At 39.5% G+C, this 15,547-nt stretch overlaps 1 pseudogene; it reads right to left on the bottom strand.

Annotated features, from left to right (window-relative positions):
* Window positions 1-412: 412 nt before the first annotated feature.
* LOC114612275 lies at window positions 413-1,819 on the bottom strand (annotated as a pseudogene).
* Window positions 1,820-15,547: the final 13,728 nt, after the last annotated feature.

Genomic DNA, 15,547 nt, shown 5'->3' with positions numbered 1-15,547 from the left:
TGTGGGAAAAAGGAGGCCGCAGTGGTGGGGAGGAGTCCGGGGGGGGGGGGGGTCCACACTGGCGGGTCCCACATGCACGAGAAACGTCTAGAGTTCCAGAGGTGGGGGGGGGGGGCTTGCGGGCTTTGGCGGCAGCAGGCCCCAATGACATGAGGAAGTCCTTGGTTCCAAAAGGGTTTATTGTCATGGCGGATGGTGGATGGATCTGGAAGTACCCCCCGAAACTCAGGGAGGAGCTGTAATGGCCTACATGACTGAATAATGTAGGTCCATGGAGACTAGACTTCATGTCAAGACCCTGGGTTCTGGGGGGAACGCCTGCCAGTTCTCACGTAGAGTCTCGGGGTTCTAGGCCCATGCCCAACCGTGAACCAGAATACCCTTACAAAGTCCCACACATATTTGCTTCAAATCAATGAATTTCTAAGCCAGGTTCAGGTAACTGAAGAGCCTTTACTAGGAGTTTATATTGTCTAGACCCAAGGTATTCTGCAAACATGGTCTGAAATAAAGTAGGAAATAACATTTTTCTAAAGACAAGCTTAGAAACTGTAATCCAATAATTAAAGATGTTTCCCAGGTATGGTAGAAGACTTGATTCACACTCGGCAGCAAGGCTCACCCCCCACACACATTCATGGTTGTAGCCAAAAGGATAGGGTACAGATCACCCAGAACAAAACCAATTAGTGCATCCTGTATGGTGGGACAGATTTCACAGTTCAAATCACCTGTACTCCAAAGGTAAACTTAAAAAGCTATTGTAGGACAGGTTCACTGTCAAAAATGGGATTACAGCCATTGGTAAGCTAGAAGCTACCCCAGCATGTGTCCGATCATGATGTGCCGAAATAGACTGTTTGTTATTAGGCCCCCAAAAGCAGCAGTAAGACTTGCTAATCCATGTTCAAGCAGATTCCTTTCTGGTTCTGGAAACTGTTTATTTTTTTCTGGGTATGATATTAAATACCAAGTCTTCTGTGCTAGCACTTAGTTTATGACTTGGACCACTCTACTCACCACTAGGCAGAATGATGGCAGCTTACGGCCACAGGTCCTCCTGTGCCCAAGTTTACCACAATCTTCGCTCTGGTCACCTGGGCTCCATCTTTGACTCGAGAGAATTTTTAACATAACATTTTATTGATTCTCTGAAAATTTCCACCTTGTGTCCCATCATACCCACTTCCCAAGCCTTTCATTTCTGCCCCCCAACCTTTGGGACCTCTCCTCACAAAAAAAGTTAAAAATTAAAGTGAGAATAAGAAAAGAAAAGTCCTACTTGTGTTATGTATGTACTCAATGCAGCATGTCCAAACTCTCAGTGGTCTGCCCCTTAAATAGAGTTGGATCCTTCCCTTCCCACATCCCCGTCAAAGATCACCAATTGTGGAAAGCCACACTTTTGGCATCTCCGTGATACTTCTTAAGAATTTTCTCTAGTATCTTCCTGTCTAGGCTGTGACTGTCTTGATGAGCATCAGGGAAGGTGAGTATCACAGAAGCCTTCCATGTTCCTCTCTCTCAACCGTGCATCCACAATAACAGATACCACAGCAAAAGGAGCCTCCTTGCTTTTCACTGTCATTGGGAGCACAGATCACAGGCCTCCAGATGGTTTCTGAAGACAGCTTCTGGCTGCAGAGCAATCACGAAACCAGACAAGGCCCTCAGAGGTAATCTGGACCACAGATACCAACAAGGCTTCATGTGGCAGCACCGGCCACTTAGGCAGCATGATCCACAGAGACCAATACGGCTTCAGGGTGCAGCACAGACCACAGACAACTCTATGGCCCTCCGTAGTAACACGGACCATAAACTCCAGCCCCTGGAGAGAGTCAGGCACGGCCTGGTGGCTTGACAGTCAGGAGAGAATTTTTAATATTTTTGTGAACTCAGGAAAAAGAAAGTTCACACGTGAGCATAAGACACTAGAAGAAGTCTTTTAGTCCAGCCTGTGGAGTGTGACTTTGGTTAGTAAAGTCTTCTTCAAGGTCATAAGGGTTTGTATAAGAGCATTTTTTATAAGGTACTGGGAAGATACTGTGGGTGACGATGTTTGCCAGGTAAGCTTGAGGACCTGAGTTCGATAAATAAACACATACACACACAAACATAAAATAAATAAATATGGGAGCAGTGGTGCACATCTATATCGGCAGAGGAGAGGCAGAGACAGGAGGAACGCGAGAGATTAGCGGCCAGCTGGCCTAGCCAATCAGCAAGTACCTGGTTCAGAAAAATACCCTGACTCCAAAAGTGAAATGGAAGCTCCTTTAGTTTCCTTTTCCCAGTGCTGTAGTAAAGTACACGACAAACGCAACTTACAGGAGAGATAAAAGGGCGGCAGGGAGGGTGGTGTTTTCTGACTCACAGTGCAAGTATAGCCCATCAATGGGGTGGAAGTCAAGGAGGTAAGAGCTTGAAGTGAGCTTACAGTCACAATGCAACCAGAATCAGAAACTGTCATGACTGCATGCTGCTCCTCTATTCCCTTTTCTCCATATATACAGCTCAATATTCCAGCTAGGGAATGGTACTACCCACAGAAGCAAGCTGTCCATCCAAATTCATTCAAGGTAATCTCCCACATAGACATGGTCAAAGATCATGGATTCCCCCAGATGATTCTAGATTCTGTCAAGTTGTCCATTAACACTGGCCATCAATGAGTGATTGAGGAAGATTCCCAAGGTATATCCAATCCCTACTGACACACACACACACACACACACACACACACACACACATACACACGCATGAAAGAAAGAAAAAAGAAGGAGAAAGGGGGCAGACCACTCTGTGGTATAGATGTGGTTTGTATCCCATTGCTTCACATACTGGAAGTGTGGTCTTCACTACAGTGATATTGAGAAGTGGACTTAAGTGTAATTAAGTTACGGAAATTCCATCCTTATGAATGAATCAATGTTGTCTCTTGAAAGTAAATAAGGTCTTCTAGAAATGGGTTAGAGCCCATGAGAATAAAATTTTATAGTGAGTTCAATTCTTTTGGCTCATTGTCTCTTATGTCTGTCTTGTCTTATCATGTGATTTCAATGTGCTCTGATGTAATACCATCCAGCCAATAACAGTATGCTATTTGGACTTTCCAGCTACCAGAATTGTGAGCTCAAACCTCCTTATCATTATATATTAGCCAACATCAGGTATCATGTCACAACAGCACAAGACAATGACACTATCACGTCCTCTGTTTTCTCATTTTTTTCCGCCAGATTGATTTTTTTTATTGGATATTTTATTTACATTTCATATGTTGTCCCCTTACCCCATCCCCACCCACCCGGGAACCCCCCATCCCCTTACCCCTCCTCCTTCTTCTCCGTGGATGTAACCCCCACCTAACCCCCCCACTCCCACTCCCCCACCCTCAAAATACCCACCCCCTGGGGCGTCCAGCCTTCATGAGGTCAAGGATCTCATCTTCCACCTGTGCCCAGCAGATTGATTTTAATTAGCAAAGAAATATATTCATTGCAACATGATGATATATGTACTCATTGTGAAGTAGCTAAAATGAAATTAGGTACGTCACAAGTTTTGTGGCAAGAACAATTGAAATTTACTTTGGAACAATTTTCAAAAATACAATAGCATGTTTTTGTCAGTACTAGAGACCAAACCCAGGGCCATCAGCATAACTAGTCATGTGCTCTGGTTGTCAGCCACATCCTTAGCCCAACACTACCACGTTTTTATTAATTATGGCCTCTATGGCATAGGATAGACCCTTCCTGCTGCTTCTTCCTTTCTAACTGACATGTTCCTTTCAATTTTTGCACATGAAGAACACCTTCTTTTCTCAATAAAACTACATGAGAAAGGTTCACTTTGTAGCCTGGCCTACAAACTCATTTTACTACAGCCAAAGACTCCCAAGAGCTGGGGATACAGCTGTGTCTTCTTTATGACAGTTTTATGGTAATGGTATGACATGGTTATACTCTGTGATTCATCCAATGACACCATTTCACTTCTCATCTTTGATAAAAACTTAGAAGGCTCTCAATATTTGATAAACTATTTAAAGAATGGGTGAGTGGGAATTCTATAATATGCAAAGGATATTAGGAGCATTTAACAGATGAGAAAGAAATTATTCAGCTAATGCCAAGCAAGGCTGGCAGGCTGTCTAATTCAATGCCTCTGAAATGTTTATTACTCTACTCTGAAACAGTAAGAAATTTATATTGCAGCAAAAGTGATTCATTGTGTCTCTATTTCCAGAACCAAGAAGATGTACATTCTTAATGGCTTCTTGGAACAGTTTTGATATTTCAAAATTTGTAGGTTCTATCTAACACAAAATTCATTTCATCTAAAATTAAGTAAGCATAAGAGATGCTCTCTAGAGCTCAGATTAACCACATGTTCCTAATGTCTACAAGTGTTCTGGGGACTGAGTAATAGGCATGTCTGTCTAATCATGGCTCTTGATATATGGCACTGGCTATTAACTGAACCTGGCCTTGTTAAGTATCATCTAATGGCACAGTAAATTTCTGTTCTCAGTTCAACTATAACCTTGTACAAAAGTTGAAATGTCTTACATTCTTTATTTATTTTGCATACTTTGTTTATGTGTCAATTATTATCTAACTTGAATAATGCCAAGGAATTATATGTGATATAATTCTGCTATCTTTGGTCTTCACTAGATTTTTCAGATACTTAGCCTCTTGTTTAAGGAATTTAAATAAAGGTGCACATAGATTTCAAAAGAACTAAGAAACTTTATTTAAAACACAATAGAAAAGATTAGAATGCACTGAAAAGGTGAAGTCTATTTAAAAGTGCTGACTGGTCATATTAGGGCTCTCTAGAGTCACAAAACTTGTGAATGATCTCTATATAGTAAGGGAATTTGTTATAATGACTTACAGTCTGTAGTCCAACTCCCGAAAAATGGTCAGCTGTGAATGGGCAGTCCAAGGATCTAGTAGTTGCTCAGTCCCACAAGGCTAGTATATTCCAACAGATGTCCTGGCAAGTAAATACAAGAAAGTGAAAAAGAGTGAATCTTCCTTATTCCAATGTCCTTATGTAGATCTCCAGTAGAAGATGTGTCCCAGAGTAAAGGTGTGTACTACCATGCCTAGATCTGGGACTTGTTTTGTCCCAGGCTAACCTTGAACTCAAAGATCTCCTTGACTTAGTCTCCTGGGATTCATAGCCACTATGCCACAAGATCTCCATGCCAAGATCCAGGTCAGAAACTTGTATCTCCCAGCTTCAAGATCTGGATCACAGGTGAGCCTTCCAATTCTGGATTGTAGTTCATTCCAGATATATTCAAGTTGACAACCAGGAATAGCCGTTACACTGGTAGAGCACTGCCCTCACATGACCCCCACAAGAGAAAAGAGAAAGGAACAGACAAATGATAACAAGCAGTGGCAAGGATATGAAAAAAGGGACCTTAGGCATGGTATTGCTAGTAATGTAAGTTAGGACAGTCAGAAGAAAAAACAATACAGACATTTGTCAATTCAAAATAAAATTGCCACAGTGGCTATTACTTTTCCCTTGCTGTGATTAAATACTCTGAAAGGGGTGACTGAAGGGAAAAAGGTTTATTTTGACTCACAGTTGCAGAATGAGGTATACATTCTATCATGGCTGGGAAGGCATCATAGTAAGAGCATGAAGCTAGTCCACCACACTGCATCCTCAGTGCAGACACAGAGAGTAAATAAAAATTGGGACCAGGTCACAAAATCTGAAAGCTCACACAGAAATGTACCTCCTTTGGTAAAGCTCTACCTCCTAAGAAGTCCATGACCATCCCAAACAGCTGGAAATCAAGGGTTGAAACACATGAGCCTGTGCAGGACATTTCATCTTCAAATCACAATGCAAACTATCCCTTACTTCAGGTCCTGGTCATAGATTGGAAGAAAATGTAATCAATGTGTGAGTGATATCTGCACATTCATGTTTATTGTAGCAATACTCACAGTAGCCACACACAAAAGAATGGATAGAACTGTTCATCATAATGAAAGTCTGTCACCTATACACAACAGAATGGTATTTAGTCATAAAAACAATAAAACCATGATGCTTGACTCAACACAGTGGAAGTAGAAGTAATTATATTTAGTGAAATAAGGCACAAGTCCTACATGAGTTCAATCATATAGAAAATCTAAAAATGTTGATTCCCAGAGGGTGGGAGAAGAGGAGATAGAGAACAGTGGAAGACTCTTGCCATGAGTATGGAACTTCCATGCAGTAGCAGTAAAGGGTTTTATGGGCTATTATCCAGTAGAATGGAGGCTTTTTATCTGAAAATGCTAGAAGGGAAGAGTCCTGATGCTTTCACCACAGAGAAATCATTTTGCAAGGTACTTAAGTAATATGTATAACTTTCATGTCCTTACAAGACAATCTCAAAAATAAATTCAATTTTTAAATGCAAAGAGATTTGTTGTAGGAAGTGTATTTTTCTATATAAAAAGAACGAACTATGTTAATATAAATTCCAATATAAAGAAAATGGTCTATGTATCACAGTGCCACTTGTTCTTTGCTTCCCTGATGTTCATAATTTTGTGATAAAATATTTGAACAGGTTTGTGTTAAACTATTTTAAATATGTTTTGGAAAGTATTCTGTTCTAATTCAAGGGTCTAAAACTGTTATTATAGATGTTACATTAATTTTCTGAATCCTTTTTAACAACAGTGTGATCATCTTCATCATTAACTTAAGAGAAAAACAACACCTAAATCCAATGTACATCAGAGGCTGCCTGGGCCTCTGTGACCAGGCTCTATAACCTTTGAACAGAAGAGAGATGAAATTTAATGGTGGGATATTGGAGAGATACCATTGTGTAAAAGTGTTTGCTGATCTTGCAAAGGACCTGAGGTCAGACCCCAGCACCCATGTCAGGTGGCTCACAACAGACTGTAACTACAGCACTAGAGGACCCAATGCCCTCTTCTGGGCTCTTTTGGCATTACATTCATGTAACACACACACACACACACACAGGCTTAAAAATAAAACAAATTGTTTTTAAAATGTAATTTTAAAAAAATAAAATGTAATTTTAGAATGTTTAAATTGGTATGGACAAAATTCTATTCCCTGGATTCCTTTTTCACAAGTATTCCCTTGCAGCATTTCTAAAAAAAGAAAAAAGGAAAAAAGAAAACATAGTTTTAGCTACACTTTATATTTAAAGTATAGACAAAACTTCTTCATGGTTGTTCTCTCCTTCTTCTTCTCCCCCAAACCCTATCTCCATTTGTGTCTCTGTCTCTCTGTCTCTCCCTTCCCCCCTCCTCTCTCTTTCCCTCCCTCCCTCCCTTCCTCCCTCCCTCCCTCTTCCCCTCTCTCTCTGGCAGCATACTACCACATACAGTCTTCTTGAGAGACTTTCATCAATGAACCGTGACACAAACGTTTGTCCTGGGTCACTTCCCTTTTCACTTTTTAGAAAAAGAATATGACATCTGTTTCAACGTAAGCAAATCAATGGAAATTTTAAGAAAATTTCTAGATGACTATCCATAGCAGATACTTTTAGAAAGTGATTAAGAAAACCTAAATATGTGGGTCTTCTACCATCCACTGCTCAGTTTCACCTCCATCCTGCATATATAATTGGGGGAATTGTGAATTAAACTCATCTGTAGCCTTTTTTCTCAGTCATGTTGGATATGTGAGAAAGTTGTAAGAATTTCTAGTTGTTTAACACAAATCCTTTCTTCCGTGGAATCATTTCAAATTTGCTCCTGAGAGAGTGATTTTTTTTTCTTTGCAATGTAGATGACACAGTAGCCATCACTGCCAGAATGAACTGATTGTTTTTTCATGTCTCTATCCCTCTACCTCTTCTATTTACGAAGTCACTGACAGGAGGAAATGAGGAAATTTCTCTCTGACTGTAACACATCCCCAGTCTGAGAACACTATAGAGATTGTTGTGCCTTGAGGACTCACTCTAAGAGGTTACCGCTTACATAAGAAGTACTTGAACATTCTGTTTCCTAAGAAATGCTATGCCAATTAGGGGACTTATCTCAGCCAATCAGATGCTTGCCTTGCAAGTTCAGTGACCTGAGCTCAATTCCTAGCGTTCACACAACAAAGCTGAGCATGCTAGTATGTGCTACAAGGGAGAGACAGTGACAACAGACCCCTGAGGCCCAGTCAGTGAGAAATCCTGTCCTAGTATATATACAAGGTAGACAGCATCTGATGGACACCTCTTGCTCGCTCACACATACACAACCACACAAATCCTTTTCCTATCTTTTCCTATCTGCCATCCCTATCCCAATTTTCAAAGAACCAAGCTACGACTAGCCAAGTCATTGTCCTCTACATTTTCATGGCCTAACTATAAAAGGAGACTCCATGATGCTGTTAATTTGAGGGCCTGTTTATAAATCCCTTAAATTTATAAGTTTTGTAAGGAAACAAGAATAGGCTTGGCATCTGAGGAAGATGTAGGGAGAGAGGGAAAGAAGGAAAGAGGTTCTCTTAAAATACACAGACTATAACTTTTAAGAGACAAAATATAAAAGGAAAATACAAAACACTGGGGAAAACACCAGTTGAAAAATAATAGACCTGCCTGTAAAACCGTTTCTATAAAGATTAGTCTATAAATTGAAAAAGACAAGCCCTTGGGATGCATTAAAATAGGAAAACGATTTTTAAAAGGGGGGAGCCATGCTTAGTTGCTTTTGAGCCTCCACTACCATCTAAACACACACCACACATTGGTATGCCCTTGACCATTCAGCGCTCCTCATATTCACACCCTGAAAAGTCAGCAGTTAGGCAGTGGTGGCATACGTCTTTAATCCCAGCACTTGGGAGGCAGAGGCAGGCGGATTTCTAAGTTTGAGGCCAGCCTGGTCTACAGATCAAGTTCCAGGACAGTTAGAGCTCTACAGAGAAACCCTGTCTCAAAAAACAAACAAAACAAAACAAAACAAAACAAACAGCAGCGTCCAACTTCCCTCCTCCAGAAAAACCTGAGCTATTTAAAATCAGGGTTAGACTGTTTCTGCTATGTTATCTTAGATTCCTTTTTGCTTGATGTTTCCTGAACAAAGATGTGGCAATGGAGAATGCACAGTAAGTTAAGAAGCCAGAAGTAAAAGTAATAATAAAATAAAAACTTTTGAAAGAAACCAGAGATAATATCTACACATCTTACAAAACCTATAGCTCAGCAACCCCCAGAAACATAAATGCATTTGTGAATACACCAACTAAAGCTGGTGCCTACGATGGAAATACACCCACTTAGGGACAATTTTTTAGGTAAACAAAATATAGATGCCACCAACTTGCCCTAGTTGCAACATAGCCACATCTGGCTCTCATCTGGAAATTGATTCCTGAAAGATCCCATTAGCTTTTTGGTTTTCTATCTTTCTTTTTACTTATTAATTATTTTTATTAATTGATTATTAATTACTTTATGTATTTCAGATTAAAATCCTGCTTTGAAGTATAATCACAGACTTGAGCTTCAAAGCTAAAAGCCATTCTTGGAGCACTGCAGGAACATAGGCACTTAAGAGAATTCAAATTAGACCTTGAGCACCCTGACATAATTCCCCAAATAGGATAATGAAGCTGAGGAAGGCGCCCCAGTGACCTCAGGCATTGTACTGGCTGGTTTTGTGTGTCAACTTGACACAGGCTGGAGTTATCACAGAGAAAGGAGCCTCCCTTCAGGTAATGTCTCCATGAGATCCAGCTGTAAGGCATTTTCTCAATTAGTGATCAAGGAGTGAAGGCTGAGACCATTGTGGATGGTGCCATCCCTGGGCTGGTAGTTTTGGGTTCTATAAGCAAGCTGAGCAAGTCAGAGGAAGGAAGTCAGTAAGTAACATCTCTCCATGGCCTCTGCATGCTCCTGCTTCCTGACCTGCCTGTGTTCCAGTCCTAACTTCCTTTAGTGATAAATAGTCATGTGGAAGTGTAAGCTAAATAAATCCTTTCCTCCCTAATTTGCTTCTTGGTCATGATTTTTGTGCAGGAATAGAGACCCTGATTAGGCATTCAGAAGAGAATCTTCATCATTCCCCTACTAGACAATTGGCACAGGACACAGTGTTCTGCCTACAACTGCAAACAGGTGGGAATAAGAGAAATAAGTTCCTTTCATTCAAAAATATTAGAAATTCCTTCTTATTAAAAATGTATAAAGGGAAGAAAAAACTGTTTCCTTTTGTGTAGATCTATATCAGGACAATTGTTCCTTTTTATTGAATCTAGCACTGATTTAGGAATTAGTTTAAATCTTCAAAAATTTTCTAACAAACCATATGAAAGTTTAAGGAAACTTTGCTCAATTCCACACAAAACCAAGTATTTCTTCAGCACAGAATTCAACATCCCAGGATTATTTTCTAATTACTTGCACAAAAATGATTGTCATAGATTTTAATGAGAATAATTATATTCTGAATAACATTCTTCAAATTTTGAGCCATAAAATATTTGCTAAACATCCCATTTAATAGTTCCACAAAAATATTTCCCATTCATTTCTTAACCAAAGTTATGAAGCAATATATTAAATAAGATTAAGTTCAAGTGCTAAATAATTAACACAAGAGAGGAAAAAGTATTAATTTGCTATGTTTTATATAACTCTTAACACTTAATACATTTAAATCTCAAATTCTGATTGTCTTATTAATACTATTAAATAAACTTAGCCTGACAACATAAATTCCCCAGTTAGTATTACACCACTCCAGTGTACAACACAATTTCTACTCTGATGTTTATTCTCCATTTTTCATCTACAACCCTGGTAGTTTTAGGAAGTGAACACTGTCTTCAATTATGACATATTTGAGTTTCATATAAAAAACATAAATCTAGGTACTTTCTTTAAAAGTACCTCCTACAGAAGGACAGTATTTTCATAGAGTTTAAGACAGTTACTAATTTGGATGCTTTGATCAAAAAAAAAGTGGAAAAGGGAGAAAATTATTGTTGGCTGGAAAAGAATAAAGCTCAAAACAGAGATAACGGTTGAGCCCCCATACCAATGCAACTGAGGGAGTAGCAGAGACCCAGGGTTACAGAACATCTACAGTGGAAAACAAACAAATGGAATACATGTTAAAAATCCAGAGTAAATAAAGATGATACCTTCATTGGATAAGGTCACAGTGAAAACATTAAGTAGAAAAACTCTGCTAAAAATTTGATGTACTGCAGAAAAGAGAAGAGGAAACTAAAGACTAACTCTTGAGAAATCCCAACTCCCAGGATGAGGGAAGAGAAAGCAGGACCAATGCAGAAGAGATTGAAGATGCTGTGGTGCTCCAGAAAAAGACACCAAATTTTCCAGAGAAGGAGTTTCAACAAGATCATATGAGCTGAATCCGCCCAAGAGGAAACTTCCTGGAGGCCATGGTTTTTACTGGAAACATGTCATTAAATCGCTGATGATCCATCTTAGAAGCCTAAGTTTCATGAGGCTGATTCAGTTTTAAAGTTTAGAAAATAGAACACATAATATAAAAAAAGAGACCATGGCTATAAGAATCATTAGAAGACATGGTCATGAGATAGTAAAAAAATGCTTTCAAAGTTCATAAAAACAAGCAAAGCAACCAAATAAGAAATGTGGTACTGTTCAAGTAACCTTTATGTATGATTAATATTAGAAAAGGTCAAAGGGGAAAGACTGGGGACCCCAAAAAAGCAGGGGTGTCGTAAGATGTGGAAACATTGTATGAAAAGCTGTGGCCAAGGATAGTTCAATACTGGAAATGTTAACTTTAGAAAATATAACAGAAACTATGGTGGTTAGCCCTTACTGAAAGGTGATTTTGAACACAGAATTCCTCTACATGCTCTGTGGACATTGCCACCCCTCGATGTTATATAGCTCTTACAGGTGGGGTTCTCATTCCCACTTCAACTATGAGAAAACCAGAACCAAAAGAAATTCAGTAAATTACCAAAACTACCTAGAAAGCATGAGGCTGTTTCCAAGCACAGACCCATCCAATTTTAAGCTCAACCACTGAAAATTCTTATTTCATAAAAACCACCTGGAACAAGAAAGCAGAAAGCCATATATATATATATATTAATTCTGACTTTCAGCAACTTAAAAGTAATCAACAAATTCACATAAGTCAGACATGATTCTGAAATTCTAACTCTTTCATACAATATTTGCTGAACAGATGTTGAGAAGAAGTTATTAAGGTGTGAGGAGGTAGATTCCTGTACTACATATTAACTACACAAAATGGTGTGTTTCTCTATGAGAATTAACATACATAGCATATTTTGGTCACATGCACCTCTCCATATTCTGTATTACCCCATTGTGTATATATGCCACATTTTATTTATCCATTAGTCTATTGATCTTGATAGATGCCATAATTTGACTTTTGAAAATGACCATATCAAACATAGCAGGGATACAAGTATCTCTAGTGTGTGCCGACCTTGATTCCTTGGGGATATAGCCAGAAGAGAAATAAGTGGATATTTTCATTTTTCAGATTTTTAAGGCACACTCATACTGATTTCCAAGTGGCTATACTATATCTGCTCCACCATAAACAGTATATAAGGGTTCCATTCCCCTTCTGTAACATTGTCTGAATCTGTCAAATTGGCTTTTCTTAATGACAGTCTCCAGTGAAGAGACATTCATGTGAGTAGGGCACACAGAGAAATAGCACTGTACTCCCAATGCTGAGCCTTCCTCTGCTCATCCACTTTGTGCTGTCTCTAAAGGAAGCCATTCTCTCTAATGACCTGAACCTCATTGGTGATAAACATTTTTGGGTTCTCTTTTCTGCTCTAAACCCACTGAGTGTTCTGCACAGGTAGGCCAGCATGTTCTGAAAGGTTGTCAAAATAAAAAGGTAGGCCATTGATTTTCTTCTTTATTCATCTTTGCTTTCAAGTCAAGCAATGGACTCAGCAAATTCTGCTTCTAAATATTCTGCTTCTAAATAATATATTCTAACATATTCCTCAAAGATCCCTATCCTCTTTGTCCTCTTAATCAGTGTGTTATTTGGGGGATGAATTGCTTCTTGCACAAAGTACCCTTTATTGAAAAAAAAAATCCAGCCTCCAGTATTGAAGTGTAATTTCACTTCTAAAATTTAATTTTGAACATGTTAGTTATCCATGATATCCTGAAACTCTTCCTATTGAATTGTGGGAAAAAAACCACACCCTTGAAGGGTGCTACAAAGTGATGTAAGGTCCCTACATACCTCTCCCTTCTTGGCTGTTTTCCAATTTCAAATCTGGGTCCTAACTTCACAAACACAGCATTTTGTTTCCAGAATATGTAATGTCCTTCTCAGTGCCTGAATTGTAGATTCCTTCCACCATTCACCAACAGTGAGTGACTATTCATGAAGCACAGCTACTTTCTCCAGGATGCCACAGCTTTGCCATATTGTCCTGGGGGATCTAAAGCCAGACACACTGTCCATGTAGACTTGATGTGATCTCTATACCACTCGTACTTTACCCCTACCCAAGTTTCAAAATGACTAAATCCTACTGACTTCTGGTACTAAGGATACCATGTGAAAAAAAAAAGATGAAGATAACTATTTTAAACAAGATCCCAAAATTATAAAATGAAATGTAGGTCAACTGCAGCTCTCTTTATCCATAGGTGGGTAAATGCAAGATCTTAGGAAGCTGTGCAAAAGTGCTATTTAGAAATAATGGAAAGCCAGTCTTCTGACTTCAGATCTTTACTGAATCAACTCAGTTCAATCTTTGTGAATAACAATGAAACAGTAACGAAATAAATACATTCATAATATCCCCCATGTGTTTTCTATGACTTAAGAGAAATTTTTCTTTAAAATGTCTATTCATACACCTACAAGTTGAAGCCTTTTCACAGGAGATGAGGGGAAGGTGTAAAGTAATTGACGTTATAGTTTCCTAACTGGGGTTTAAAATTTGGTCTGAAATAATGTCTTTCACTGCCCATGTATAATAGGAGCCCAGATTAAGCCTTTCGGGGAAAGGAAATTTATATGAATGTCTTTTTAATGTCTGTGTATAAAAGTTTGAGTATAAAATCTCCCAGAGGCTCCTATATTGAAAGCTCAGTCTTTGATCTGGCAGCACTCAGAGGTGGAGCCTTAAAAGGTGATTGAACGATGAGAGTCTAGGTACCAACCTTGTCAATGGATGAGTTCATTGACTGTTTTATAACCAAATGGGTAATTAGGAAGTGAGGTCAAGGAAGTAGACTAAGGAAGAACTCTGTTTTTCTTTCTCTGTCTTTATCTCTGTCACTGTCTCTATCTTTGTCTCTCTCTCCCTCCTTTTTCTCTCTTCCTTTCTCTTTCCTTCTTTCCCTCTCCCTCCCTTTTCCTCACCCTCTTTATCTATCCATCATCTATCTATCTATCTAAATTGATCAGTTTTACATTGCTATAATCTTCCTGCTATGATATAATGACTCAGTCTACCCCAGCAAAAACATGAAGCCATATAACTATGGACTGATGAATTTAAAATACTGAGCCCAAAGTAAATAACTGTTTGCTCCTTTAAAGTCATCCATTTTATTTTTAATTTTTATTTAAGGAATTGTCTTCACATGTAGGATCATGAAAGGCAGTCTGATTCCTGATTGAGCTAGGTTTGAAACCCAGTGACCCAGCAAGTGACCCCACAGGGTTTCCTACAAGGGACTGATAGGTGTTTGCCACACTCCCAGACTCCAGGCTCCTAACACCAGATCTCCATAGACTTGTGTCTTTTAGTCACCTAGTCAGGTAGAGGTGACTACAGGTCATGTAGCATCAAGGTAGATTTCCATATTAATGAGATACCTAAAGGCCAAAAGAGAGTAGCCAATTAAGCATTTCTTTCCATACCCTCCTCCCTGCAAAAAGGTATTTAACCTCAGGCCTCCCCTGAAGAAACTGGGGTGCAATTTCTCATCTACTTTCCTCCATGACAATAAACATCTTAAGACCATAGACTGTTTCTCTTCTTTGGGACCCACCATGGGGAACAGTGGACAAGGTTTTTAACTGTCTAATCTCCCACACAGAACCTAACACTAGCCAAGCAACAGCAACCAGCCAAGAACTCTCATCCCCATGGGGCTCAGCCGGATCACTCTCTCCTTTATTTCCCCTTCAGCCGTGGGCTAATCCAGCCAGTATCCCCCCACTTCATTCTTGACCCTTCGGCGGGCCCCCCAGCAGCACCTGGGGGCCTAAGACCCTGAGAACCAGACGAACTAGCTCCAGCTCCTCATGGAACCCAACACTCACACAATATAATTTTATCATATTTTTTCTCATATCCTTACTTCTCCAAAATCTTCTCCACCCAACAACCCAACTTCATGTTCTCTCTCTCTCTCTCCCTCCCTCCCTCTCTCTTTCTCTCTCTAAAAAATTCAAAACAGACCCTTCTGCCCCTGCCTGGTCCTCCGGGCTGGAGCAGACACAGAGTCAGTCTGCTCCTGTCCTGTGGAGAAACTGAATCCTGAGTCATCCAGGAG

Source organism: Grammomys surdaster, unplaced genomic scaffold (assembly GCF_004785775.1).
Source record: "Grammomys surdaster isolate TR1022 unplaced genomic scaffold, NIH_TR_1.0 126153, whole genome shotgun sequence".
Taxonomy (NCBI): Eukaryota; Metazoa; Chordata; class Mammalia; order Rodentia; family Muridae; genus Grammomys; species Grammomys surdaster.
Note: the sequence above shows the minus strand (reverse complement) of the source record. Positions and strands in the feature narration are given on the sequence as shown.